Consider the following 27,342-nt stretch of genomic DNA (forward strand, 5'->3'; position numbering starts at 1 on the left):
TTATGACGATAGCCAGGACATGGAAGCAACCTAATGTCCATCAACAGAGAAATTGATAAAAAAAAGATTGATTACATATATACAGTGGAGCATTTGTTGTTGTTGGTTAGTCATTAAGTTGTGTCTGACTCTCTTGTGACCCCATGGGCTATAGCCTGCCAGGCTCCTCTGTCCATGGGATTTCCCAGGCAAGAATACTGGTGTGGGTTGCCATTTGCTTCTCCAGAGGATCTTCCCAATCCAGGGGTGAAATCCACGTCTCCTGCATTGGCAGGAGGATTCTTTACCACTGAGCCAGCAGGGAAGCCCAATGGCATATTGCTCAGCCATAAAAAAGACCAGAATTGAGTCAGTTGAAGAGATGTGGATGAGCCTAGAGTCTGTCATATAGAGTGAAGTAAGTCAGAAAGAGAAAACAATTATTGTATATTAATGTATATATATGGAATCTAGAAAGATGGTACTGTGAACCTGTTTGCAGAGCAGCAATAGAAGCATAGACATAGAGAATGGACTTGCAGACACAGGAGGGAAAGAGGAGAGGCATAAAATGAGAGTAGCATTGATATATATATATACCACCATGTGTGAAATAGACAGCCAGGGGGAAGCTCTGTATAGCACAGGGAGCTCAGCTTGGTGGTCTGTGTGACCTGGAGGGGTGGGATGGTGGCTGGAAGGGAGGCTCAAGAGGGAGGGGATACATGTATACATATGGCTGATACATGTCATTGTACACCAGAAACCAATACAATATTGTCAACCAATTATACTCCAATAAAAAAATAATTTCAAATAGAACAGCATGGCAATTCAGAGGAAGGAGAGTTTTCAGTTGCAGTGGTCTGGAAAAGCTTCGTGAAAGAGGAACTTGTAAGACATAACTTGAATGATGAGCAGCAATAGTCAAAGGGAATAAAGTGCTAAGGCATGGAGGCAGGAGAGGGTGAAGATTTGTGTAGGTGTCTGTTGTATCTCTGCCAAGGAGCGCACTTGTGTTTTTATGCATGCCTGTCTTACATACAGTCAAGCACACACAGATGTTTTGGTATTACTTTCTACAGGAATTTTGAGGATATATTTATTTATTTTTAAAAAATTTTCGGTCATGCCGTGTGACTTTCAGGATCTTATTTCCCTGACCAGGGATTGAACTCGTGTCTCCTGAAGTGGAAGGTCAGAGTCCTAATCACTGTACCACCAGGGACAAGGGAAGTCCCCTTCAGGATACATTTATGAATCACAGTAGCTCCAAATGGAGCACCTATTATTTGCTAGGGATATCTATATTGATTCCTATTTTCATCACAGTGAGCAAAAGTTGATATTGTTATTCGCATTTTAGGAATGAGGAAAAACCTCAAACAGGTTAAACGGCGGCTCATAAGTGGCTGCACTGAGATTCAAATCCATAGCCAAAAAGTTAAAGAACTAGACAAAACAGAACCGGAATAGAAAACATCACAGAGGATCACTCATGGTTAGAGGTTAGGGTGTTTGGAGCACATCCTGTCCCTTCTCTGCCCATCCCACCTGGGATCATTCTTACTGATTTTTTTCTTTAAACTTTTTTAGAGTTTGATCTAGGAGAAAATCCTTTTTTTTTCCTGGCCAAAGTGAGAGGCTTGCAAGATCTTCGTTCCCCCACCAGGGACTGAACCCAGGCCCCCTGCAGTGGAAGCACAGAGTCCTAACCACTGGACCACCAGGGAATTCCCAGAGAGAATCTTTAAAAAGAATTTTGTGGAAGTGTAGCTGACTTACAATATCATGTTAGTGTCAGTCCCCTTACCCTCTCTGTGTGCACCAACTGAATTCCAATGTGAGTGGCCCTTGGCTAGTGATAATGCTGGCACTGGGATGTACGCAGCTCTATTGCCCTATCATTGGAATGATTTTGAGGTGTGACCCACAGTGCTCCCTGAAGTCCCCTGGGGAATGAGTCAAAATTACCCTCTGTGTGACTTGGCTTGATGTAGCACCCTTTACTTGGCCCCTTCCTGGTCCAGCTTCCTCATTCGTCTAACTCTTTCCCCTGGAAACATTTCCTAGTAAAATTACTTTCACATGCATCTTCCTCTAAGGCAGTATTGTTTCAAGAAACTTAGAAAAAAACCATGTATTTATTTGGCTGCGCCGGGTCTTAGTTGTGGCATGAAGGAACTTTTTTTTTTTTAGTTGTGGCATGCTAATTCTTAATCTTCTGGGTGGCTCAGATGGTAAAGAATCTGCCTGAAATGCAGGACACCCAGGTTCAATCCCTGGGTAGGGAAGATCCCCTGGAGAGGGGAATGGCAACCAACCCCAATATTCCTAACTGGAGAACTTCTTGGATAGAGGAGCCTGCCAACCTACATCCATGGGGTCGCATAGAGTCGGACATGACTGAGTGACTAACACTTTTTCATGCTAATTCTTAGGTGTTAAGAGTTGAACTCTTTACTGAATTACCAAGGAAGTCCCTCAAGAAACTTTTGTTTCACTTATGTGGAAGTGTGTGTGTGTGTGTGTGTGTGTGTGTATCTGTTGGTCTGTCTATCTATCTGTGTTGCCATTTAACATGCATCAACTACCATGGAGCTAGAAAGTGTGAAAGCCAATGTCCTTTACCACATTATACTATCTCTCTATTTCTGTGGGGCTCACTGAGCTGGAAATTTTCCTGGACACCCCAGGATCGGAACTGCACATTAGATTCCAGATCTTAATGCCTGTTTGAGTACAACGACTTAAAATGTACTGAATAAAAAATGCTTTAGTCATGGGTCTAGAGAATGCCATGAACTATGAAACAATTGGCTAGGCTGTTCTTTGAACTTCTCCGGGAAGTCAAGCTTGCCAAACAGCTTTCAAAGTCCAGATTTCCCTTTGCTAAGGTTGATAAATGTGATATAAAGGTCATGATGATTGATTATTAATTTTTTGCCAACTGGCAGAAGCAGGAAGAACAAGTTTGTCTTGTAGCAGAGCCAGATGGTGTGCCTGACGACGTACATGGCAGGGTGGCCACCCCAGAGCTCTGGTTCTAGGCTTGGCTTGGATGGGGAAAAGCGGGGTGTTCAGAAATGCTCTACATTTACCCACAAAGTCAGTGCAGCTAAAGGAAGGGCAGAGAACACATCACACGCTCAGAAACAACAAATGAGACCTAGCCAAGTGGTCAGGCAAGGCTGTTGGTCAAATCTGCAGGAACCTGGGGCAAGCCTGGCTGCCAGAATTCACTGGAGGCCATGAGTGGAAGGCAGAGAGCCCCAGTCCCCAAAATACGGTGGTGATGAATTCTGGAAGGCAATGCAGAGGTGAGAGCAAAATACCCATCTTCCCAGGAAAATCTTGGGAGCCCTGCCTGATGGTACCAGCTGAAGATTCTATTTGCCAGTACAAATGATTTAAGATTGGTTCCATGTTTAGAAAATAATGAGGATATGTGGATAATCTAGTGGAATGATTAAGGAAAAAGGAAGGTGACCTTGGCTCATCAAGGGTAGCTCATTAGGATAGAGACATAGTGAGTTAAGAATTCATAGGGTCTCTAGTGTTGTTCCAGGGAAGAGCCATGCTTTCTGGCAGACGTGACATTCTGGTCACCCAGAGGTGTGCTGCAGGGTGGGGAGTGGGTGCTCACCAGCATGGTCAAGGTCTGGCTGGAGGGTCCTCCGATCTTTCCTGATTCCAGTCACTCCACTGCCTTCTGACTGTTACTCCAGGAAGGAGGTAAGATCGCAGACAACCTTTTCTCACACTGGCTTGTTTTCTCATCATTTGCCTGTTCCCCACCCAAACTGAGTCCACTGGCTTGAGACTAAATCAACTTCATGTGAATTTGGGGTCTGAGAGTCATTACCTGATTCCCCCTCCCACTGTGAAGTGTTGACTGTCCAAGCTTCTGGCTGATCAATTTGACAGTCACATGGGGCTCAGGGCCCACTGGGACTCAGCCTGAAGTGGGCAGTCAGATCTCACAGACTTAGGAGTGCCACTCCCCTGCCTCATTCAGAGGCTGAGCTGAGTCCCAGGGTGTGTGTGTGTTGAGGGGGGTTGGTGGGGGTGCGGTGGGGGGTGCAGGCGGTACACACTGATTCCTGAGAGTAGCAAGCTTGAACTGTTGGTGAGACTTTGAAGTCCAGAAACAAAGGGGTGTCCACATCGGGGTGGGTGAGAGCAACCTTCGACTCTCGGTAGCAGAGCAGAAGTGGAAGGAAGATGGGGTGGGATGGGGTCAGTTTTGTCCTCTGTTTCTTTGTGGCCCGCTAATCCTAGAAAGTTACATGAGAAAGAAGTCTTGGGCTCTGTCTGCAAGGGAAGCTCTGCTCAATTTCAGCTGTGATGAGCTTCTCCCTATGCAGGCTTCTCTGTCTGATGTCCAGGGTGGGGTGGGTGGCTCCTATGAGACCCAGTGTGGGGTGATGTGGGGAGATCCTTGGCTCATGGCGCACAAGTATTCAATGTTTTAAACATTATCATATTCATCCAATACTTTTGAATAAACCTTACACTGTAATTGTTTCAAGGATGCACCATTTTTTTCCCCCCAAAGCAGATGCTAATTAATCAACAGTATGCTGATGAAGCATCTGCAGGAGAAGCACTGGGCTGAACTCTGTAGGAGATTAAAGATTTACAGCGTAAACTTAGTCCTTGCACTCAAGGAATTTACAGCCTAGCTGCAGAGATTGGACATGTCAATGAAACAGTTAGAAAACAACAGTTTAAAAAAGTGCTCAGCTAAGTGTTATTTATCTGTACCTCCTTCCCACCCTTCCCATTGCATCTCCCTCAGAGGGAGGCTCTCCCCATTCCAGGTGGTGGAAACTTGGAGACTCAAGGCAGGTGATAGGCATCTTCCCTCCGTGCCCCACTCCCTTCTTACATCATGGGACTTAGTCCCCATCTTCTCACTGGGCTCAGTGCTGAGGATAGGGGTTTGTGTGGAGATAATTCCAGAAAATGGATCAGGCAAAGGGGATCCTGCTCAGAGGTGAAAATAGATTTAATTCTTCGCTCATCTTCTGTTGAAATTGGATGGGTTTGGCTGGTTGAATGGTCAGAGGGAAGATAAAAGGCCATTAGGAGACCCGGGTGTGGACTTCTTGGGAGCTCCTCTGGTTGCTTTGTCGTGTTCTCTCACTGTGCTTTTTATTCTTTTTTTTTTTTTAATTTAGGTATAGGCTTCATGATGTTTACATTTTAAAATATTTCTTTATTTATTTGACTGCACTGGGTCTTCATTGTAGCATCTCTCGTTGTGGCATGTGGGCTCCAGAGTGCAGGGGCTCAACTGACCTGGGGCATGTGGGATCTCAGTGCCCTGACCAGGGATCAAACCCATGTCCCCTGCATTGCAAGGCAAATCCTTAACTACTGGAAGTCCCCTGTAACCATATTCTTAAACACATCCCTCCGCAACTCACAGTAATGTTTGTGGTGGAATCATTGTATTTTGGCTGCGCCCTGTGGCTTGTGGAATCTTAGTTCTATGCCAGGGATTGAACCCAGGAACCCAGCAGTGAGTGCTGAGTCTTAACCACTGGATGGCCAGGGAATTCCCCTGGATGGGATCATTCACATGTAACCCTGTGAACCAGACGAATCCAAGAGAGAGACAAAAGCATTACTGGGACCAGCTTTTGTTATTGGTTATCAGCCTTTCTCAACAGGAGTTCCTAGAGAGAATAAAAGTCTATAGAGCATTATTAGAGTGATTATTTTCTCTGGTCTCCCAAGGATGGCACATAGCTAGTTCCATTCTGGAAGCATAACAGATACAAGATAATTCATTGCATATAATAGATGCCTTAGGGCTTAGTTCTCTCATGGAACCCAGATTGAGAAGGGCTGCTCCAGGCCTATGTCCCAGTGACTCAAGCAACACCTGAGCTCCCTCCTTTTCTTGGCTGCCTCAGATGCCATAACCGACCCACAATGGCTCCCAGAGTCATGAGTTTTGGTGGTGTAGCCTAAGTATAATTGAAGTTTAAGGAGAGACAGGCGGGTGTAGTATGCTGAGTCATAACATTTTTAGATATGCTTTCTAGTTGGGCTTCCCAGGTGGCTTAAATGGTAAAGAACCTGCCTGCCAGTGGAGAAGACATAAGAGACATGGGTTCAATCCCCGGGTTGAGAGGAACCCCTGGAGGCGAGCACAGCAACCCACTCCAGTATTCTTGCCTGGAGAATCCCATGGAGAGAGGAGCCTGGCGGGCTACAGTCCATGGGGTCACAAAGAGCTGGACACGACTAAAGCGACTTAGCATGAGTGCAAGTTCCAGTATTGACCTAGGGTAGGCAGTGAGCTGGAGGAGGACACAGATCCTCCTACTTTGCTCTCTCCCTCCTTCCATATGGGGAGCCCTTGCAAGGCACAGTGGCCCTGAATGGCTGTGCATTTCAGTGATGATTTTCCTCTACAGTGTGGAATTAGAAACCTCCATTTAAAAACACACTTTAGATCTGGTCAACAGTGATTTAAGTGGCACAAATGAAGAGAGTTTGCCTCCCACGTCTGATGCATTAATCTAGACCTCTTATGATTTGGCAAGAGAAGTCAAAAGTCAAAGTGTTGAGTAATTCTGGAATTCTTCAGGATGGAGGAGTATATAGAGAGGATAAGAATGCCCCGAGCCCATCAAGGCACAGGTAGAAACCTGTTAGGACAAAAGAGCACAGCAATCGACTGGACTGCTGGGGGCAGTGATGGGGTGGGAGGAGGCTCAGGAAATACTGAAATGTTAGCGTTTAAATCTTTGGGAAGGCATTTTCTCTAAGTCGGGCTTGGCCTGGACATTGCCTGACTTTGGTGTTTTGGTGGTTGCCAGGGGGAGGATACATTCCTCCACGATTCTAGTTTCTCCCTTGCCTGGACCAGGCAGAACCTAATTTTCTTGGACCCCTGCAGAGTGTCAGAATTACTCCATCTCTGCTTCTTTGCCACTACTATGCACTGAATCGTCCTTGAAACCTTTGACGTCCCTCTTTGGTGAGGGACCCTTTTCTTCCCTGCTGGATCCAGGAAGGGAGAGAGGTAGCATTAAAACTTGCTGTGCTGCAACCATCTCTCGTGGGACTGTGTCATTGGGTAAGGACCCATTGACTTAGGGTTTCTAGTGTTGCCTATGGAACTACAAAATTTATTCTTATTCTAGGTTAGGTCCCTCTGATGTATGTTCTTATATACTTCTCTTTTGAAATGTTTATCATGCTACTGATTGTTTCATGTTGGTTTTCCCCAATAGACTGTGTGCTCCATGCTATCTGGAATGGAGCCGGTCTTGCCCACTGCAATATCCTTATTACCAAGTACAGCAGAATCATCCCAGGCATTTCAAAGAGGGAATTTCAAAGAGGGAATTTGAAACAGGGAACTGATTACACAGGAAGTGCACAGAGATGAGAAGCTGAATGCTACCACCACGAGGGCTTGAAGCACACAGGAGAGGGATGGTGTCACCAGAATCAGAGGCTGAGGCTGTCCCATGGTTGGGACTGGCAAGGACCCTGGGGGGAAGGGCTGGCTGATGGGGAACGGGAACCACTATGGGAAAATGATGCTCAAAACAGAGAGAGATGGTCAACAAAAAGAATCTGGCTTCTCCTTACTTCTCAGTCTCCAGTCTCTTGCTACTGCCTCCCATTGGCCCTTCTTACTGGAAGATAGTTGGCAAAGATAAGCAGGAAACAGTTTTTAAGAGAAGGATGAGAAAGAAGCCTGAGAGCAAACAGGCAATGACTGATGCAGCATGAGCTAATGAATATTTGTAGCTTACATGAATGAATACGCAAATAGATATGCATTAAGCACTGGCTGAACAATAATTTAAAGTTGTCACAACTCTCCCATTCAGAGCCTGTCAAAACAATTTCACCCCTCAGTTTTCTGCTACTAGTTACCACAGATATCTTCTTGAGACGTGGGTTTGGACAATGCAAATTAAGAGTACTTGAAATTCAGAGGAGAGACAAGAGCTCTGAGGCTGGAGGCTTTGCCTGAAACACTTGAATTAAAATTTGTTTCTTCAGCTGGGAGAACCCAAAATACTAGTAAAGATGTAGGTCATTTAACAGTACCCAGTTTGAAATCCATCCTTGAGTTTTCTTAAGCCTCATATCTAACAGCTGCGGGGATAATGTGCCTCAAAATGACACAAGGCACCATTTTCGAAGCAAAGACCTAGCCTGTCCCTTAGGAGGCCCTTGGTTAGGGTTTCAGGTCGCTGGAGCTTTTTTAAAAATACAGAGAAGGCTGCAGTTCCATAGTGTGTCCACCAGAGGGCTGCAGGGCCTCCCCTTGCAGAGTCCAGACTGGGCTGAGACTTGGTGGCCCATCCAGGCCTTGGCTGCCTGTGGGGTCTATTCTAGGGTACCTCCGGTGTTGAGGTAGATCTGGGGGTGCAGAGGCTGCCCTGATTCCAGAGGGAGGAATTTCCTATTCAGTTCTCTTATTTCCCCCTTTCACTGCTTCATGTTACATTTAATAAGAGTTGATTTTAAAAATTTACAAATGGGGAAATCAAAATAGGCCGGTGTGTGTGTGTGTGAGCACATGTGCACAGACACGTGTACATTTTGAAGGTGGGGTATCAGGAAGTGGGGATAATTCTGGTCACCAATTCGTATGAACCTGTAGCTTAAGTATTATTTAATGTAGAAATTCAGAGCTGGAAAAAGACCTTGGAAACAATTTAGTACTCCTTCATTTATAGCTAAGGAAATCAATGCAACCTTTGCTACTTGCAAGATGCCTGGAAGGCTCGGAAACTTAAGGAATGAGGTTAATTAGTAGCGTTATTAAGGGGTTTGTGGCAAGATTTTATTTCAACATTCTACCCTTACACTCCCCTTCCTAGGTTCGCCTGAGTCTTGACAGCAGAACCAAAAAGCATTTTCCAGTTTTCTATTGAAAATGCTTGGCTCTCTGGTTTTAATCCCATCCTTTGTTGTTGAAGTTTTCCAGACTGTTGAACCAGAAGGAAGAAAGATCTGACATGGTAGGAAAATCATCCAGGAAGATGGTTGAGTAAGCAGAAATCCAATCAAACTCTTAATCACAGATTCTATCAAAATCAATCAGAAATTTTACTAAAGAATTTTCAGCAGTAGAGCAGAGATCAGTCACTAAGATAACTTAAGGGGGCATGTATTAAACAGGAAAAATTAATGTGGGCTCCCTGAAAAAGATTTTATTGCTCCAAAAAGACCAAAGAGTGTACAGAAAACTTTATTTTAATTAATCCTGAAAAAGAGCAACCATGGGGAACCACACAGAGAATTCAGAAACTGGTTGGAGCCTCTTTTCAAAGAAATGAAATGGACTGTTCTTCCTCTCAAGTGAGTGAAGGTCAGAATGAAAAAGAATGAAAGTAACAATCATTGTGAAAGACAGACTAAAAATATTGTTTCAGCTGCACACAGCAGAAATGGCACTTAAATAAGAAGACAACCTGAGCAATATATCCAGAATTTTAAGAAACTGAGAAATAAAACATTTCAAGAAGGCAGATCTGGGGAATAGAGTTCAGTATTGCAATTTCTGAATACTTAGGTCTCCTGAATAAGCAATCAAAATCAAAGGCAAGAAATCAATAATTAAAGAAGCAATAATACATTTTTCCAGAACCAATAAGAGATTAGATTTGAAATAGAGAGGAGTCATATGGGCTAGTAGAACATGTATGAACATTTGAAGAGTGACTTCTGTTTATAAAACAGTTCTGTGCAATGACCAGACGGTTTTTATTCCTCATTTTGTTAATTATGTTCATGCATCTTTCCTTTTGATCTTCCCAGTAGCTATATGAGGTGGACAGATATCATTAATCTCTCATTTTACTGATAGAAAATAACCTCTGAGAGTCTAAGTAACTTACTAGGGATAAACTAGTTCTATCCCTCGTAAGTTAGAACTAGTGAGTGAAGGAAGAGTCCAAGGTTAAGCCCAGGTCTTGCTCTCCAAAGTGGGAGGGTCTTACACATTTTTTAAAAAATAAATGCTTTATTATTATTATTTTTTTAACATAGAGGAAGCTTGGTGGCAGATCTGTAGCCACTTGATGTTTTTATAACTAAGAATTATAGTTCAGGCTCTCTCTGCTGTAGAATGTAAAGGTGCACTAACACACATATATGTAATTGTTAGGAAAATTAAGCTTAGTCACTAAAAGAAGACTCGCCATCTGAACTTTCTTCTGTGTTTTTTTCACCTTCACCATCAGGCACTGGATCATCTGGCCTCTCAGGAAAATCTGGGTCTAGTCCTTCTGATACCATTTTGTTTCTTATCGCCGTCACTGGAACACCCACTTGAAGCATTTTGAGATATCTGGCATATCCTGGATCCTTGGCTACAGTTAAGAGATTTTCTGGTGTTACTTCACTTTGCTGTGGTCCAGAGTCCTGCAAACTGTTCTGCTGTGATTGCTCTCAAGTGGCTTCAGAATGTGTTCCATTTGTGATCCTAGTGACATTTACAGGAGATGCTTCAAGTGTGACATCATCCAGGCCTGGGATAGATGATAACTTTGCATCTAAAATATTGAGAGTTGTTTCAGTCTGCTGGATACGAAGAGAAAGGTCTGCTAGTTTCTTCTCACAAACTAGAAAAGCGGTTGAGGAACTGTACAGTGTGCATCGCAAACTCGCTTAGAAATGCCACCGTTCTTTTCTGTTGAATAGCTGGCACCTTAGTCAGGCCTATGCCTGAGCCCATGAGAGGAAGCCCATCCTCATCCGTCTCCTCAGCGGGTGGGGGACCCAGGACTCACCCTCAAACCCCTCCCCAGCCCAGCCCGCCCAACCCGGTAATAGCGTCCGAACGCCTCTCCTAGTCCCCTCTTACACACATTTAAACAATAAGGAAAATACATGTTTGATAACAAGCAGAAAGAGAAGGTACTTTTAAAAGAATGAAAATTAGAAAGATTATTGTCTTTTCTAGTAACAAAAAAAGAGCTTGGTGGATGTGGAACTCTAACATCAAGAATGAGAGAGAGACAGAGACAGTTCGTTCTTGACCTTGCCAAACTGCCCTTCATGTGGGATGCAACAGACTCATAAGCTCTATAAGGTCTTAGAAATCCAACCAGTCACCTTATTCCAACTAGCCTGGGACTGCTTCTAATGTAAGTTTGCCTTAAACACAGAGACCTGATATAGTTGCAACCGATGCACCTGTTGTACATTGACACACCATCATTGCCTGAAACTAAAAACCTGCTTAAAAAAATAAAGTCTACTAATTACTCCCACCTCTCCCCAGCAACAGTAGACTTGTGTATGTTGTGGAGGTGTGTATGTGCAGCTATGTACTGCTGTGTGTTGTGGAGACAAGCAGCACTGTCTGGTGCGTGACTCTGACACTGGGCTCCTGTCTAAGTTGCCTGGCAGTGAGCCAGCTCTCAGACTCAATGTCCCCCCGGGGACTTGAAGTTTCCAGGATCTGGAAACCGAGGCATCAGAGAATCCTCCTAGACAGTGGGCGCCTACGATGAGAACTGCTTGGTGTGCATGTGAAAGTCGCTCATTCGTGTCTGACTCTTTTCAACCCCATGGACTGTGGCCCGCCAGGCTCCTCTGTCCATGGAATTCCCCAGGCAAGAATATTGGAGTGGGTAGCCATTCCCTTCTCCAGGGGATCTTCCCAACCCAGGGATCAAACCCCGGATCTCCTGCATTATAGGCAGATTCTTTACCATCTGAGCCACCAGGGAGGGAAGGCCTTGGTGTGCATAAAGAAAATGTTTGGTGTGCATAAATAAAATGTTTAATCCCTCATGTGAGGATGCTTTTATACACATCTCATAAAACAGAGGGATACCAGGGTTGGGTCAAGCCCTCTGGGGCTCTTCTCAGCACATATCTTTCACTGGGCCCCAGCACATCTGTCTACAGGACACGGGAGGTACCCCGGGCCCCGCTGACCCTGCTCCTGTGAGTCCCACTCACACCAAGGGACACCAGCTGGTGTGTATCCTGAGCCCTTCACAGAACAGCTGTGCTGTCTTAGTTCAGATCCTGAAGAAATAAACGATTTCTGTAGCTAAGAGGACAAACCCTGTCCTATGACTTGAAGAGAGTAAGTCCATTTCAGCTAGCAGAAGAGAATTTTCTGTTTCATCTCATAACACATGTGTTATCCCACTATCAGAATGAACAAAGCCCTGGAGTTAAATCTAAAGCAGAACAAGGATATTCTGAAGACCCTGTATAATAAGTGAAATGAAATATTAAGTGAAGTTAGTCAGACAAAGACAAATATATGATATCACTTATATGTGGAATTTAAAAAATGATGTAAATGGACTTGTTAACAAAACAGAAATAGACTCACAGACATAGAAAACAAACATGGTTACCAAAGGGGATAGCAGGCAGGGAAGAGGCAAATTAGGAGTTTGGGATTGACACAGATACACTACTATATATAAGCTAGATAAAAACAAGGACCTAGTGTACAGCACAGGAAGTATACTCAATATGTAGTAATAACCAATAGTGGAAAAGAAGCTGTATATATATATCTGAGTCATTTTCTGTATACCCAAAACTAACACATTGTAAATTAACTATAGCTAAATTAAAAAATGGTTGAAAACTAAAGCAGCACAAGGATCTTTTGAAGACCTGTATAATAAGTTTCAGCCAAATCACCCCATTCACAGAATCTAAAAGACGACTATTTACTTTTCTTACTATTTTCAAGGGGAAGGTTTTTTTTGGATCTCTTTCTCTTCAGATCTCCTGAATAATGCGGGTATATTTTCTTTCTAATGGCATGAAGAGGGCCCTGCTTCTGCTGACTTTATTGATCAGGTTTGAGCTAATGGTAGATGTTTGTTTGAAGCAGATTTTTGTATGTGTGCGTTTGAGGTAAAATTCATGCCAAGAGACAGGTGAAGTAGTCCTCTGGGTTCTAGCTGTGACCAAGAAGGTTTTATCTTTTTTTCATTCCCCTTTCTTTTCTTTGGGAATGAAAATAACACTTAAATATCTTAGTTGGCTTTGTAGTTGGCCCAATTATTGGAGATCAAAAACATCTCATCAATTACATTACTGGGTTTAATATGACTACATTTCTACAATTACAAGGACCAGTTATATTTAAAAAGATACTTACTTTTGATGAAAACCATAAAAGCTTATTAAAGCACTCTGATTTTCTTTTTTCTGGTAACTATTACCTGAAAATACCTCTGAATACTCTAAGGGAAAATATTTCGGAAAAATTATGTGAGAAGGTATAGAAATCACGTACAAACTAAAAGAGCCAAAATATGTATGTGTGTGTATTTGTGTATCTATATATAGATAATACGCACACAGATAGGGGCTTCCTTGGTGGCTCAGATGGTAAAGAATCTGCCTGCAATGAGGGAGACCCTGGTTCAATCCCTGGGTTGGAAAGATCCCCTGGAGAAGGGAAATGGCTACCTACTCCAGTACAGGACTTGATTGTGATGGGTATGCTAATATATTCAAGCCATTTCATAAGATCTTGGTATTATTCTGTGCAATGGGCTTCCCAGGTGGCACCAGTGGTAAAGAATCCACCTGCCAATGCCGGAGACATAGAGGTGTGGGTTCCATTCCTGGGTTGGGAAGACGCCCTAGAGTAGGAAATGGCAACCTACTCCAGTATTCTTGCCTGGAAAATTCCATGGACAAGGGAGCCTGGCAGGCTACAGTCCATGGAGCCACACAGAGTCGGACACGACTGAGCACACACGCACTGAGCCCATGTGAGGTCTTTCACCTCTCATACGTACATATATAACTGTATATATGTATATATATATATGGACACGAATTTGAGCAAGCTCCAGGAGTTGGTGATGGACAGGGAAGCCTGGCGTGCTGCAGTCCATGGGGTCACAAAGAGGTGGACACGACTGAGTGACTGGACTGAACTGACATATATTATATGCCATATACTTTCTTCCTTCTACTCCTCCAAAATAGAGAATGTTATCCTTGTCTTATATACTCAGGAACAATTAGTAATGACATATTTCTAATGATTCCCTGGAAGTCTTGATAAAGTGGACTAAGATTTGTTGTTCCGTTGCTAAATCATGTCCTACTCTGCAACCCTATGTACTGCAGAAGGCCAGGCTCCTCTGTCCTTCACTATATCCCAGAGTTTGCTCAGGTTCATGTCCAGGTGATGTTTTCTAACCATCTCATCCTCTGCTGCCTCCTTCTCCATTTGCTTTCTGTCTTTCCCAGCTGAAAGCCTAGCTTGAAGGATTTTGAGCATAACCTTACTAGCATATGAAATGAGCACAATTGCATGGTAGTTTGAGCATTCTTTGGCATTTCCCTTCTTTGGGATTAGAATGAAAACTGACCTTTTCCAGTCTTGTGGCCACTGCTGAGTTTTCTAAATTTCCTGACATGTTGAATGCAGCACTCTAACGGCATCATCTTTTAGGATTTTAAATAGCTCAGCTGGAAAGGGTAAGAACCTGTAATTAAGCTTTGTCTTGGTGGCATGAAATAAAGAAGGTGACACAGGAAGCTGAGGGCAGGATCCACCAGCTCCTTCTCTACCCTGTGGTTCTATGTGATTCTTGCAAAGCCAGCCTTAGGCTGATGACTGCAGTGACAGTGATGTTGAACCTCGAGATGGATCAGAATGAGGCCCAGAGACTGAACTATCAAGAGCTCTGCGGCCAGTGGCACAAGGACAATGCCAGTCAACCCTTTCCTTTTAACAACTTCTAAACATTAAAAAATTTATTTTTTCTGTGTTTTTCTGGGAGGAATGATTAGAATGTCCAGGATGGTAAGGCAAAGAGGAAAATGTAAAAGGGCATTTAATATAATGGGAGGCAGAAAAAAAAAACATAATTCCTCTGTGGCCAGGTGGAGTTCTTCCAGCTCGATCTATGATAAAGGTGATGGACAATTGAGGATTTTCCTCCTGGACAATTATTATTATGCTACTGGGATCAGAAGCATTGATGCTGTGGGTATCTTAGAAGAGAGCTGTTCTTGCGAATCATTTGTAATGGGTTTTTATCTCTAGTTATGAAAAACTTGATAACCAAATTTATAATACAAATAATTAAAAGGGCCTAAAAACTTAAAAAAATTATTTATTTGGCTTCCCTGGGTCTCAGTTGTGGCCAGCAGGAACTTTAGCTATGGCATGTGAACACTTGGTTGTGGCAGGTGGGATCTAGTTCCCGGACGAGGGATCCCACCTGGGCCCTCTGCATTGGGAGCACAGAATCTTAGCCACTGCTCCACCAGAGAAGTCCATAAAAGGTCTAAAGAACTTTAATGGCAGAATTTGTTAAATCATGTAATACCAGTATCTTGGACTTCCCTGGCTCTCCACTTGCAATGCAGAGGACATGGGTTTGATCCCTGATCAGGGAACTGAGACCCACATGCCATGCAGCACAGTCCAAAAAAAAAAAAAAAAGGACCTTTCCAATTCAGTGCCTAACTTGGGCATATTGAATGTGTAACCTGTGATCTGTCTGGACTGAAATAGGCCGTGTTAAGACAGTATTCCGGAAGACACTTATTTGTCCTGCCCACTATTAACCTGAAATTTTACTATAGTCATTTCTAGAAGATATTCAATAAAATTTTAGATTGATTGCAAGCATAGTTCAATATTTATTAATTTGCAGGGAAATCAAGGAATGTGCTGGTTCAGAAAGGGTATGAAAATGGAGGGGTTTTAGAGTTGGCAAATAATGCTTATGTAAGCAACTAGTTTAAACAACTATGAAAGGTTGAAGTTTCATTTCAAAGGTCACCGAAATATCCAACCCACATTGTTTGTTGGGAAGAAGTCCACACAGCATGGCTGGAGATGACAGACATGCAGACCCCCAGGCCCAGTGAAAGTAACACATCTCAGAAGCAAATATCAGGGGCTGCAGTATAGCCAGTAATGGAAAAGCAAGATTTCACTCCCAAGTTACATTAGGGCTAATAACCAGAGGCATGAATGGCCTGAGGCTTCAGGGGGGCCACCAGGTAACCAGGTTTGAATTTTGAGCTACCCAAAGCCAGTGGTTTTTCTCCAATGCAGACAAATATGTCCATTTCTTCGGAGAAGGCAATGGCACCCCACTCCAGTACTCTTGCCTGGAAAATCCAATGGATGGAGGAGCCTGGAGGGCTGCAGTCCATGGGGTCGCTGAGGGTCGGACACGACTGAGCGACTTCACTTTCACTTTTCACTTTCATGCATTGGAGAAGGAAATGGCAACCCACTCCAGTGTTCTTGCCTGGAGAATCCCAGGGACGGGGGAGCCTGTTGGGCTGCCGTCTATTGGGTTGCACAGAGTCGGACACGACTGAAGTGACTTAGCATTAGCATTAGTATGTCCATTTCTTAGTTTGGGTACAATTTTTAAAAAACTCCTTTTGACAAAAGGTTTTTTGACTTGAAATTTATTGAGAATGACTAAAGAACCCATCTGCCAATGCAGGAGACATAAGAGACGCAGGTTCCATCCCTGGGTTGGGAAGATCTCCTAGAGGAGGCTATGGCAACCCACTCCAGTATTCTTGCCTGGAGAATCCCATGGACAGAGGAGCCTGGCGGGCTACAGTCCGTGGGGTCACAAAGAGTTGGACATGACTGAATTGACTTAGCACACAAGCATGCAAAACAAAAGAACCTGGGATTCTGTTTCAACCTACACTGGTCTGACACCACCTGGTGAACTGCAATCCAATTCTGGCACTAACCCCCTGGAGTTCGTGCAGACCCCCCCCCCCCTCAGTGGGAACTCAGTTCTCTGGAAAACTGCCCTCACTTCAGTTGCAAGGCACACTTTGGGGGTTCCTAAGTCACCCACACTTTTGACCAGCTGGCTACGAATCCAGGAGGTTCCCACACTCTCCTCAGTTTTGGTAATTCTCTAGAATGACTAATGGAACTCAGGAAAGCACTATATGATTACAGTTTTATTATAAAGGGTACAGATCAGGAGCAGCTAGATGACAAGATACATGGGGTGAGGTTCGGGAGGGTCCTGAACACAGTTTCTCTGCTGTGTCCGGGGAACCAGATGCCTCACCCTTCTGGAACACTGATGTGTTCACCAACCAGGATGCTCCCCTGAGCTCCAGGGTTCAGTTTTTATTGGGGCTTAATTGCATGGATATGATTGATTAAATCGTTGACCAGGTGACTAAATGCAGTTGCCAGTCCCGGTCTCCCCATGGTGGGAGTAGGACTAGACTGGTCACACATCATTTAAAGTTCTGATCGGGTGGTTGGTCTTTCCGGTGGCCAGCCCATCCTGAAGCGTGGCTCAGACGGTAAAGCGTCTGTCTGCAATGCAGGAGACCCGGCTTCAATCCCTGGGTTGGGAAGATCCCCTGGAGAAGGAAATGGCAGCCCACTCCAGTATTCTTGTCTGGAAAATCCCATGGACGGCAGACCCTGGTAGGCTACAGTCCATGGGGTTGCAAAGAGTCGGACACGACTGAGCGACTTCACTTTACTTCAAGTCATCTTATTATTATTTTTGACCTCATCACACAGCATATGGAATCTTAGTTTCCTGACCAGGGATCAAGCCTGTGCCCCCTGCATTGGAAGCACAGAGTCCTAGCCACTGGACAACCAAGGAAGTCCCTGAGTCAGGAAAGCACAGTTTTATTATAGTTATTTATTACAGTTTTATTATAAAGGATACAGGTCGGGAGCAGATCGGGATACAGATCTTATTAATATAAACTTAAGTATGGCCCAGGGGCTCAGGAATAACAAATATACTTCTATCACTTGGGGAATTCCAAGAGTTTTAAAAGCTCTGTGCCATGAATCAGGGACAAAGACCAGACACATTCTTTATTATACCATAGCATAGGAACACATGTAATGTGAACATGTTTTGACATAACGAACTTCAAATATTATATAGGGGATTCTGATACATTTCTCAAAATGGAACCAGGATGATCTTTTCAAGCCAGTATGTAGTTATGTCAGCCCCTGCTTGAAATCCTTCAGGGCCCTCTTGATGATCTTAGAATAAAGAGTAAAATGCTTAACCAGGTCTTCGAGGTCCTGTGTGGTGTGACCCTGTCCTTGTGACCACCCTCAGCTACCATACCCCACCTCCCTTGCTCCTAGGACCTGACATTTTAGTTTCCTGAATGTAGATTGATTGCTATGTTCTGATCATTCTGCTGGAAAGCTGTAAGAAATAGAAAATTAAGTAAAATTTCCCTGAGCACACACAGCTAGTTAGTAAAACAGTGGAATTAGAACACCAAACTCCTGACCTCAGAGTTAACGATCCTTTCTAGTCTACCTCCAAATTGGCTCACATTTGTGAGCAAATGAATAGAAAATTTGTGTTGACTGTCTTTCCACCTATCAAAGTATATGGAAGCACAGCAAACGTTTTCCTATTAGTTTTACCTCATTAGATTCTTGGACTGCAGGAATGGGAAGAAGCAATTAATAGCAATACACTCAACTTTTCTTAACTTTCCCCTTCAGAGGTTCTGAGCAAAGAGACAAAAACCCAGCTCACCCGAAGGCTCCAATTAAAGGAAACTTGACTGTATACCCAGATGTTAAAATTGCTGACAATCACCTGAAATTTCTCCCTTCCATGTCCTCTTTGTGAAAAATGGCTGCTGAAGTCATCTGTACTAGACACTGATGTGTTTATACCCTCAGTTTTTATTAAAATCAATGAGAAAAAGACCTTGGTTTACCCACCTAAAATAAGAAAGTGTTCTCAAACTATCTTATTATGAAGGACTTGTTTGTGGACACCCAAAAGATTCCACAAAAGAATAAAGTACAGATAGAATTTAGGGAAGATGGAAGATCAAGTTTAGGGTTGTATGAAATTAAAAAAAAAAAGCATACAGAGAAAGTTTCCAGCTTTCCTAGTAGATCAAAGAGATGACTGAGTTCTCAGTCATCTTGTTCTTTCACCAACAGTTCTCATGTTGAAAAGAGTAAAATGGAGATGATTAACCCCAAAATAGGCAGGTCGTCTGGCCAAGAGGAAGAATCACCATCTGCTAGGAAGACCTGTCCTAAATCTTTTGCATCTCCTCTAAGGTCTAAAGACGTTTGTCTTTTCCATTGGACTTCTCCGGTGTCCTCACTCAAGCCTTCCTGACACAGACACTTGCTTCCTGATTCCACATTCACACAAATCGACTGGTACTGTGTTTCATGACTTGGAAGAATTTTTCTCTTTTTAATGAGGATGCACTCAGGATAAGATCTGCAACAGCAGCAGTTTTAGAATTAATCATTCCGCTTGTTCGTGTTTAAAGCTCAAGTTAATAACTCCTTCAAAATAAATCTCAAAACCAAGTGGACCAACTGTAATCAAAATTCTGGTGCACAGCCCCGTGGCCCACAAACCACTGCCTTCCCAGGTGTGCTCCTGAATCGCTATGGATTGTTTTCTCAATTTGTTCACATCATTAATAGAGACAGGTGCAAAAAGCAGCTCAGCTCTTTTCCTCCGTTGGCTCCTGCTCTGGGTGTCTTCTTTTTGCCCTTCCAGACTCACTTTCCACCCATCCACTCCCAGACAGAGAGGCTGGCCCATATGGACATCATGAACATACTTTGATGGGTTCTGGCTTCTGGTTGGGTTCAGCTGCTGTTGGCATCAGCAGATCATGGAGATGGAGGGCGCAGAGGGAGGTGGAGATATTTATTACACCCACATGTTCCCTTCCAACTCAAGACGGATGCCTGCATTCCACTTCCCATGGGTGGCTCTTTCCTTGTAGCTACTTTCTGGGTGTTCCAAATCTCCCTTTCTGAGACTCTTCAAGCCAGAAGTATCCATTGTTCAGTTCAGTTCAGTTCAGTCGCTCAGTCGTGTCCGACTCTTTGCGACCCCATGAATCGCAGCACGCCAGGCCTCCCTGTCCATCACCAACTCCCAGGGTTCACTCAGACTCACGTCCATCAAGTCAGTGATGCCATCCAGCCATCTCATTCTCTGTCATCCCCTTCTCCTCCTGCCCCCAATCCCTCCCAGCATCAGAGTCTTTTCCAATGAGTCAACTCTTCGCATGAGGTGGCCAAAGTACTGGAGTTTCAGCTTTAGCATCATTCCTTCCAGAGAAATCCCAGGGCTGATCTCCTTCAGAATGGACTGGTTGGATCTCCTTGCAGTCCAAGGGACTCTCAAGAGTCTTCTCCAACACCACAGTTCAAAAGCATCAATTCTTCAGCGCTCAGCCTTCTTCACAGTCCAACTCATCCATTGTTGGATCCTGCAAAATTAAAAAATGTCAAATTCAAATCCCCAAAGTCTTCCAAACCAGAAGTTATCCAGTGATGATCTCCTCCAAAAGTAAGTCACACACAAAAAAGACAAAAACGAGCCGTGAATCTAGATTGGAGATAGCTAGTGGTTGAACCTTGGGTGTCTCTCGCAATGCCTTTGGGGTCCACAGAGGGGTTCTTAATCTGTAAAATGAGTAGAATAAGTCACATTTACTTTCCTTTATAGGAAGAGAAGGAGAGAAGGTCCTATTTGTTCCTCCTTGATGCCCTGATGGGCAAGGTTTTATCCATGTGGGACAGAGCCTGGGGGTTCTGGGGCCTGAAGAGGTGGGAGTGTTGTGCTTGTGTGGACGTAGCTGAAGTTCCCTCCCTCGCCTGAAGGGGTCAGCAAAGGCCCAGGAAGGGTGGCGACACCTTGCCTCCCAGGAGGGAGAAAACGCCAAGGAGGCCCTCAGTTCCCGGGGGATAGCCCATAACCACCCGCTTTGTGCTTTCTCTGCCGGGGCAGGGACGGATTCTCCCACAGGGCTCCCCTAACTGCGCGGAGATGCTGGCGCTGGCCCTAGCTGTTGAAGAATGAGAGGTCTATGTGGAACACAGGAATGGGAGTGGACCTGCGGGTCCAGATTGAGGAGGGCCACAGGGTGTCGAATCCCCCAGCTCGGCCCTCTTGGACACTTTCCCTGGGTTGTCTGCACCCCATCCAAAGTCTGTAATCAAGCCATCAAAACTAATAGGATGATTTCCGCATTAAATGAAATTATGGATGAAGAATGGGGATGGAGGAAACAGACTAATGGTTCTAATGTTTTTTCCCAATCTTTCATTTTCAGTAAAGTGCAGTCATCTGATTCCTCGTTTGTGTGCTAGGAAAATGATGGCTCCTCTGAGAAGCTCTTAGCTATCCTCATTTTCTTCCTTGCTCCCTTGGGTCTCCTGGGTGGGTTCAGGCAGGAGAAACCATGACAGAGGTGGGTGGTAAGTCCCAGTCTGTCCCTCAGGTGAGCTTCTGGTTTCCTACCGGTTTCATTGCTTGCCATATGTGTAGTAGTCAAAAATATTTAATTTTCAATTACAAGAGTGTGACAAGAATGCAATCTTATTATTAAAACACAGAGAAGACAAAAGCTTCATTTTACCTGACTCCTCTGATCTACTCCCTTTCTCAGAAGTATCTATCATTGTTGATTTGGGAAATATCCTTCTCTATATATGCTGTGGTTTGTAAATATGTCCACAGTTATTTGATACTACTTCTTCAAAAGGTGAAGCCTAATTCTCCTCACCTTAAGTGTAGGAGGTACTTAGTGACTTGCTTTTTAAAGTATAGAATGTGGCAGAAGTAGTGATTTGTGGTGTCTGAGATTGGGATTGGAATGACATTGAGTTTTCCCCCTCATTCTGGGACCACCTGCTCTGGGGAAAGCCAGCTACCATGTTGCGAGGTAGACCTAAGGAGAGGCCCATATTGTGGGTAACTGAGGCCTCCTGCCAACAGCTGTAAGATTGAGCCATAAAGAAATTATTGTAATAGATTCTGAGACTGGTGAGGGCACAGGCTCCATGATGTCAAGGTTCTGTGTTCCTGGAAATGAGCAGAGGACAGAGCACATAATCCCCAGGGACATTTTTCTATTGACAAAGAGTACCTCAGAGTTTATATAGTAGGTAAGACTAGTCCCAGAGCTTGGGTTATGTGGTGGTTGCTTACCTTTGCTGCCAAAATTACCCTTCAGGATAAGAACACTTATTATCTCAACTTCTGGGAGTGCAGCTGGCAGAAAGTCCTCAGCAATCAACACCCTTCAGGGATTTCTGAAGAGAGCCAAAGAGAACCCCCCTTCCGGCAACCCACGTCCAGTGGTCGGTGAATGAATGGTATGGAGCCCAGGCCTCTCACTCCAGCTCAGGGGAGTTCTGAAGGGTCATCCCATCCTCAGCTCCCTGCAGGACCAACTGAGATGTTCCACTGAGACTGCCTTCAGCTAGACCTTATCCTCTGCCCAACCCTGCTCCCCTCTCTTCCTTTTCCCAGGTGTTGGTATCAAAAGCACTCCCCAGCAAACCTCCTACATGTTAATCTCTGTCTCAGAGTTGGCTTCTTGGGAAACTCAAGCAGGGATGGTGGGCACCAGGGTGTTCTAAAAAAGCAGATGATGGCACAGGGTTTTAGAACTGGATTACTGGCTACCCAGCTGGCATCACTGTTTGGAGTGATTCTCCTTTTGGGAATGAAATGGCAGGGTTTTTATTTTACTTTTTTAAACTATTTTGTATTGGGGTACCTAGCAAATATACTTTTTACTTTATATTGGCATATAGCCATCAAATTCCCTAGTGGCTCAGTTGGTAAAGAATCTGCCTGCAATGCAGGAGACCCAGGTTCAATCCCTGAGTCAGGAAGGATCTTCCTGGGGAGGAGGAAAGGGCAACCCACTCCAGTATTCTTGCCTGGGAAATCCCAGTCCATGGGGTCCCAAGGGTCAGACATGACTCAGTGACTAAACCACCACCATAGCCAATTAACAAAGTTGTGACAGTTTTAGGTGAGCAGTGAAAGGACTCAGCCATACATATATATGTGTCCATTCTCCTTCAAACTCCCCTCCCATCCAGGCTGTGAAATGGCAGGTTTTTAAAAAGCAATTTATACCTTTCTGTAATATTTGACTTATATCCAGGTATCATATTGCTTTCATTTGTAAATGGTTAGTAGAAAATGTCTGAGATGTGGTATTATAAGCCATTTAAATTTTATTCTTTACATTTTTTTGTTTTAAAAACAAAATGATTGCATGAGGTTTAAGAATATCCAGAAATCAGGAAAAGAACTGGGGAGTGGGTTACTACTTTGTTCCTGTCTTTGGGCTGCAAATATTTGTCAGTTAGATTCTAAAACTTGAGGCAAAGCAGCCTGGTGGAGTCCATTTGTGTGTCATCACGTGGCAGCTTCTCCAGCCCTCACCCAGCCTTCCCAGTAAGAGCAGCCACCTCCTAGTGGGTTATGGGTGGGTGTAAAATGTGTGTGTGTGTGTGTGTTGAGTAGTGTGGAGAGATAACGCCCTCTCCTCTGGGTTACACCTGCTCAAAACAGCCTTGAGCCCTTGGTCGGGGGGCAAAAACCTGATTTGGGGCTGACAGGGTCAGGGCAGTTTCTGGCATCAGTTGAGTCCTCTTTCCACCCGCGTCTACCTCCTTCTCTCCCTACACAATTCTCTCTCAGGGGCCACATCAGTGGACCTGCCAGCTGGTCTTGGTCAGGGCCACTCTAGCTCCTCAGAGATTCTGTAGGAACCTTGGTTGTCAAAGGGATTCAGCTTCCTTCCTCTTAGGAGTTCTGCTTCTGTGCAAATGTGTAGGAGCAAAGAGAGATCTGCTGGGATGCCTGCAAGCATCCAAGAACCATGTACTATATCCTAGTGGATAATACATCAGGGAAGGGCTAGTGGGGCACCATTTGTCTACAGAGTCTGAATCCAGGCCCTCATTCAGTTTAATATCCTTTATTGGTATAACAATAATTCACAAAGGGAGGAATTGCTCCATTGTTCCTGTTACATTTCTGGTAACCAGTTAGATTCGAGATAAAATTGTTAGGTTTGGTCAGTGCCCTCAGGTTCTCTCTCTCTTTGTCTCCCAGGGAATGTCTAGCCTTCCCAGGGAGTATTAATTCCTCAGGGGCCCTGAGGGAAGGTTAGTGATTCTGTATCTCAGCATTTTGGTTCAGACACAGGAAACGTAACTGGACAGTGTGTGGGGCTGGAGAAGGGAAGAGTTCTTCCTTCTAAGTTCTAAGCCAGAACTTCACGACTCTGCATTTGACGGTGGAACACTGGTCCTGCTGTGGGATTGGCTGTTTTCTGTTTGAGGATTAGTGTGGCTACTGGTTTCTCTTCACATCTGATTTGGAGATGCTAAGGGTGTGCCTCTGATCCAAGCTCCCTTAATTATCCTAATGATTCAACAAGAGTTTATCAAGAAGCTGCTACGTGATGGCCGAATGACCCCACACTGCCTTCAGCTTAGAAAGTTTATATGCCATTGCTAAACAACATCACTGCAGTGAGAAAAATGAGCCAAGTGTCCAGGGGTGGAGAAGGGCATCCAAGAACCTGTTTATAGCTTCAAGGCCCTCAGGGCATGAAGCCACAGGATAGCTAGGATGGACCTGGGAAGGACTGGGGTAGGTTCTAAAATAGGAGGAATAAAGAAATCTGCTCAACTCATATCCTGGGTGACTTCTGGAAATAGCCTCCCGGCTCCACTGCTCCAGTGCCCCAGTGGGTACCTGTCCATTGTCATATTCTGGCATCTCAGTCTCTGCACGTGCTTGTCCCCTAAAGCTGTTCTTCCTCCTGAAGTTGGTGGCAGGTGGTACTCTCTGGGAAGTCAACTGGGGAGGCCATAGCCTTTGTGAGTAGGAGGGAGTTAGCCAGAAGGAGAAGTCATGGCTATCTTAGAGATAGTCTCCAGGAAGGCGAGAGGCTATGAAGAGGCTCTTGCCCCTGACTCAGACTTGCATAGGGAGTCCAGTTCCTTCCTTTTTCTGGGCTTCAGGGAGTCTATGCTTGAGATTACTACTAGTGATGGGGAAAAGTGACTGCCTGACCCTCCCCCTCCCTACTCACTTATGGTAATCGGGCGGGCTGTTAGGTTAGGTAATAAGCAACCCCCAAATCTCCGTGGGTTAACCCAGGAAGAATTTATTGCTTGCGTCACAGTTGAGTGCAGGCTCTGTATCCCTCCTGGGCAGCTGTTCTTCAAGTAGAAACTCAAGGAATCTGGCTGCTTCTACCTGGCAACGCCATCATTTCAGAATTCTTTACTTCCAATCATACCAACAGGTGAGAGGGTGAGCCAAGGTTCTTGGGGGAATCTTTTTTTTTTTTTTTTCTTTGGGGGAATCTTAAGAAAGCCAGGCACAGGCAGAAATTATGACGTAGCTTCAATTTAGCCGTCAAGGAGGCTGAAGCTCTAGTCTCTCCATGTCTGCAGGAGAGGAAATGGGATGGTCAGCACCACTCCTGTGTCTGTTATATTCATGCAGAGTCTTCAGCCCCCACAGCTGTCGCAACTACTTAGTTTTCAGATGTCCCTCCAGACCGGTCTCCCTCTCCAGTACAGAGTTTCAGCTTTCTTGATTTTTTAAAACTTTAATGGTCACCTGGGTACTGATCGTGCATAAATATTTGAGACTTAAGGTGCTGTGTGGTACCATGACCACCATGTAGAAAGTTGTTTGACAATGTTTGCTTAGTTGAATGAAGGGAGAAGGCTAAGGATGTCTGGAGAAGCTGTCTCGGAATCAAATTTAAAGTGTCAACTACAAACTGCCTGTCAACTACAAATTGGCTCTTGCCAAGAGCGTTTCCCAGCGACTGAACAGCAACAACAAGGGCATTTGCCATCTGCCTCTGCAGAGACTGAACCCTGTGCTGCTGCAGCTGCTGACCTTCAACACCCGCTGAGGGGAGTGCAGGGTGGAGAGTGAGGCACTCTGTACTCCAGGGAAACTGGTGGAACAAGTCTTTAGGAAGTTAATGCTTTTAGGAACCGATTTCATGATTCCAATCCTTGCATCTCTTTATATCTGCTACTGCAGCTGCTAAGTCGCTTCAGTCGTGTCCGACTCTGTGCGACCCCATAGACGGCAGCCCACCAGGCTCCCCCATCCCTGGGATTCTCCAGGCAAGAACACTGGAGTGGGTTGCCATTTCCTTCTCCAGTGCATGAAAGTGAAAAGTGAAAGTGAAGTCGCTCAGTTGTGTCCGACTCTCAGCAACCCCATGGACTGCAGCCTTCCAGGCTCCTCCATCCATGGGATTTTCCAGGCAAGAGTACTGGAGCGGGGTGCCATTGCTTTCTCCTAGTCTTCATATCTAGAAAAGCACTAAAGCCCTTCATGGTGACACACCGCATTAGTTTGATCTCTGGTGAGCAGCTAAGATCAATCATGTGAGTGTTTTGTGACCGACTCCCAATAAAACCTCTAGACACCAAGGGTTGAGTGAGCTTCCCTAGTCGACAACACTCTGTATATACTGCCAATATTGATGCTAGAATTAAGCATGCACACCTTCTCTTGCACACCAGCATCTCCTCTTCCTGCCTAGATCTGTGGGGCAGACTGCGGACCTCTTGGGCAGGAGCCAAATGAAACGGAATTGACTTGATTCGTGTCATGTCCTTCCCTAGGAATGGTTATAAGCAGCAGTATCCCTGTGACTCCATCTCCACCTCCTTGACTGCCTCTCACTGTGGCCACCAGCCCCTCCCAGTCCTCGCCCTTCCCCGTGTGGCACAAGGTACCTGTCATGCCCAGCCCCTCCCTCTGCAGTGCTGCCACTGCCCAGTTCACCTTCTGCTGCTTCCTGCCGCTGACCACCACGTGGGCCCCATCCTGGGCCAGACCCTGGGCGATGGTGAAGTTGATCCTGCAGGAGAGATGGAGAAGATGTGACAGTCAGCCCAGGGCTGAGCCCTTCCTTTCTTGCTGCATTTCTAGCCTTAAGGCCCCAAGTGAATTTCCTACTATCCTGGAGCAGCTAACCTTGTGCCCTGCTCACGGATGATCAGAGGACCGGAGAGACTCAAGAGGGCACTTTCCTTCATGGGTGTGTTGGACAGCCTGCCTGTGTATATCAGATTTTAGCTTCACTTTCTATTCAAACAACTGCAACCTGAGAGTTTGTTGCCTCCAGTCTGTGAAACCACTGGGCACCTACAAGCATGCAACTTGGAAGCATGGGGTCTAACTCCATCCAGGGCGTCTCTCGATCAGTGGAGGAAGGGTACGAATGGCTGAACTGTCCCCCTGACTTTCCCTGATGGATGCTCTGAGATGTAGTTCCTAAGTTGCCCGGAGGACCTGTAGAATCTAGCACCTGGTGGCCTGTAGTGGCAGCCAACTCCATGACCGGCCCATGCTGGCTTTCTCTCCTTTCCTGCTCCCCTCCTCTTTCTCCTTAGGGTCACATTCCCAAATAAACTACGCCACTTCTACCTGGTAGGCTCTGCTCTGTGGGGATGAATTAAGACAACGAGGTTGACAAAATCTAGAGATGCCCACAATTCCCAGGTCCCCCAAACGTTCTCTC

General features: G+C 44.9%; 2 long non-coding RNA genes and 1 pseudogene across 2 annotated transcripts in view; 2 read left to right on the top strand and 1 right to left on the bottom strand.

Moving 5' to 3' along the window:
• LOC139185207 (uncharacterized) overlaps positions 1–27,342 on the top strand; it is a 145,430-nt gene that overhangs the window by 29,414 nt on the left and 88,674 nt on the right. The gene's annotated exons all lie outside the window — the stretch shown is intronic.
• LOC139185206 (uncharacterized) overlaps positions 2,654–27,342 on the top strand; it is a 99,824-nt gene continuing 75,135 nt past the window's right edge. The window contains exon 1 of the long non-coding RNA XR_011568752.1: positions 2,654–3,299. This is a non-coding gene — a long non-coding RNA (uncharacterized lncRNA). The remainder of the gene's footprint in view (positions 3,300–27,342) is intronic.
• Positions 10,144–27,159, bottom strand: LOC109564200 (WASH complex subunit 3 pseudogene; annotated as a pseudogene).

This window comes from Bos indicus, chromosome 10 (genome assembly GCF_029378745.1).
Source record: "Bos indicus isolate NIAB-ARS_2022 breed Sahiwal x Tharparkar chromosome 10, NIAB-ARS_B.indTharparkar_mat_pri_1.0, whole genome shotgun sequence".
Taxonomy (NCBI): Eukaryota; Metazoa; Chordata; class Mammalia; order Artiodactyla; family Bovidae; genus Bos; species Bos indicus.